The following is a 3408-nucleotide window of genomic DNA, read 5'->3' as shown; positions in this document are numbered from 1 at the left end:
AGTCCGGAGAAACTGCGCGATCTGGGACTCGGGGACATGGGCGAGTCAAACGCGCAGAACACGATAGTATATAAGACAGCCTATGTAAATTTCCGAGTAATGGATGTACCCCCTACTCAAATTCAGTTAAAAGTTGATAGAATGAAAGGGGGGAGGTCAATTTTTTGTAGACACGGGGGCTGACGTAAATCTCGTAAAGTCAGATAAACTCAGCTCGAAGGTAATAATAAATCGCGAGCAAATAATAATAATTAAAGGGGTTACACCCGGGAAATTGAAGACAGTAGGGCACGTAATTCTGGACGTAGAGGTCATGGTCAAAATTAACTATGGGCAAGACACTTTGACTATAGGAAAAGGAGTACACACGTTCATAAACACGGAGTCAATTCCTCTTCCGCCTAGAACTGTCAAACTCGTATACGTCAGAGTAGGTAAATGCGACGCAGAGGTCGGTTACCTCCCGCGAAGGGACATCAAATCAGGGGTGTACTTCGGGGACGCGATAGTGAAGCCTAAACAAGGTGTAGCTTTTTTGTATGTCTACAATACCCGGGAAACCGAGAAGCGATTCAAAATTCCATTCGTTGACCTAGAAGAAGTCGAGTCAATCGCGATTGAAGCGGAAATTAAGGCATTTGGTGAGACAGAGGTTTCGAATGATCGAGAGAAAGAAAATAGAGCCAATAAGATCATTGAAATACTTAGATTAGAAGGTCTCGATGAGGAAGAGCAGGAAGAAGCGTAAAAATCTGGTTAAATAAAACCCTTGGGTATACAAGCTTGACGAAGAAAAATTGAAAGACGCAAAAATCCCAGGGTATCAAATTAAATTGAAGGACGATGAGCCTGTCGTGGTTAGACAATTTCGCCTGCCCTTCCACATCAGAGATAAATACCATGCTAAGATACCATGCTAAAAGCCGGTATCATTGAACCCTCTGATTCACCATATAATTCTCCCGCGTGAATGGTACCGAAAAAACTAGGCCCCGACGGTGAAAAGCGATGGCGCATGGTCGTCGACTTTCGTAGACTGAACGAAAAAATGGTCGCGGACGCGTACCCTTTGCCGAATATAACGGACATCCTTGATCAATTAGGGGGAATGCGGTATTTCTCACCATTCGATCTAGTGTCAGGGTTCCATCAAATCTTGATAGCGCCTGAAAGTTGCCCCAAAACCACGTTCTCAACTCCAGGAGGGCATTTTCACTACACTAGAATCCCAATGGGAATTGCAGATGGCCGACCACCCTTTTAAAGGGCAATGGACGTCGTTCTGTCAGGATTACAGGGTGCAGAATTATTTGTTTATATGGATGACATTGTAGTCTACGGAAAAATTCTCGAAGATCACAGGGAAACCGACGTCGGTGGCCGAGTGGATTAGACGCAAGTCTAGTGTGGAAAAGGTTGTGAGTTCGATTCCCCGTGAAACCGAATTTTTCAACGGAAGGCTCCGGCGAGCGGGAGGTTGTTAATAGAGGAACCGCCTGTACCGGCATGGGCTTTCTGTGGTTTCCCCATGCTACTTTTATGTTCTATAGGAGTGCCAATGCGGTACAGTGTAGAATCCACAGCCGCATGCATAGGGTCGGATAGAGTGCCGAATGGGACTCCGAGGCCGTAAAAAAAAAAAAAGATCACAGGGAAAAATACAAATTATTTGTAGATAGACTCCATAAGGTACAAATGAGCCTGCAGCCCTCTAAATGCGAATTTTTGAGAGAAGAGGTGACTTTCTTAGGCCATTGCATAAGCGAAGAAGGAATAAGGCCCAACCCAAAGACGATTGATCCAATTTTAAAATACCCAAGGCCGAAAGACAAGAAGGGTATTAGATAGTTTAACGGATTAGCGGGATACTATCCTAAATTTATCGAAAATTTTGCGGTGAAAGTGAACCTACTCACAAAACTGTTAAAGGAGGATACTCCTTTCGTATGGGGAGAAGAACAGGAAAACTCATTCAATTCAATAACGCGAGAAATAACGTCATATCCAATCTTGAGACACCTAGATTTCTCTCAGCCGTTCGTCGTTACAACCGACCTATCAGATTACGCGGTCGGAGCAATTCTTAGCCAGGGCAAGATAGGCGAAGACTTGCCCATAAGCTATGCGTCACGAGTGATGACGCAACCTGAACGAAGCTATACAACAACAAAAAAGGAACTTCTCGCCATTATTTTTGTGATAAGACAATTTCGGCCATATATTAATTTTTAGGCAAAAAATGAATTTTTATGGTTTACTTGAAAAATTAATTTTGGATGGATTTTTTGGTACTTCTAAGTAGACTAGACGGGAATATTCATACATCATTTTAAAGGGAATTTTATGCCCTTCAAATGATGTGTGATAAATGTAATTTGCTCTAATTTTCATCGAGTTATTGTAGATTTTTTGGTTTTTTTCCGTTATGTCACACCTCAAAAATGACAGTTTTTACTATTTATCCAGGTCTTAGACTCGGCCAACGGGGATTTATCATATGTCACTTTGAAGGTCTCATCGAGATCTTCAAATTCATATATTATGTTATCTACCCCATCACCTAGGTTAATTGCTGTAAGCGATAATGTAGCGATTTTAGCATGTCACGTTTTAAAAATCTCCATGCTTTTCCTTTGAATGACCAAATTCACTCGGTTTGAGTTAGAATTTGTGAAGATATTCCATACTTATGTGATAATAGATTGAATTACCCAGGAATTGGCTTCTGATTTACTCAATTATCTTCATTTTTCATTCACTTATGAGGGTTTTTAGGCAAAAATTTGAAATGTTATGGTTGCCCGTAAACATTGAGTTTGGTTGGGGTTTTCGGTACTTCCAAGTATTCATCCACTATTTTGAAGCACATTTTATGTTCTTCAAAATGATGTGTGACAAATATCATTTAATCCAATTTTCATTGCGTTATTGCAGATTATTTCCATTTTTTCCGTTATGTCACACCTCAAAAATGACAGTTTTTACTATTTATCGAAGCCTTAGACTTGACCAACGGGGATTTATCATATGTCAATTTCAAGGTCTCATCGAGATCTTCAAATTGATATCGTATATTGTCTACCCCATCACCTAAATCAATTGTTATAAGCGATAATGTACCGATTTTAGCATGTCACACTCTGAAAATTCCGTGTTTGTCCTCTTAAATAACAAGATTTGCTTGGTTTGTGTTGGAATCTGTGAAGATATCTCATTCTTAGCTAAAAATATATCAAATTATCTTGGAATTGATCCTTGATTTATCCAATTATCTCCATTTGTCATCGACTTTTGAGAGTTTTTATACGACAATTGAATTTTTATGGTTTACTCTAAGAATTCACTTCCGTTGGGGATTTTGGGACTTCTGTGTGGACTGGATGGGAATCTCCATATATAATTTTGAAG

This window comes from Diachasma alloeum, unplaced genomic scaffold (genome assembly GCF_001412515.2).
Source record: "Diachasma alloeum isolate Michigan unplaced genomic scaffold, Dall2.0 Dall_scaffold_00768, whole genome shotgun sequence".
Taxonomy (NCBI): domain Eukaryota; kingdom Metazoa; phylum Arthropoda; class Insecta; order Hymenoptera; family Braconidae; genus Diachasma; species Diachasma alloeum.
Note: the sequence above shows the minus strand (reverse complement) of the source record.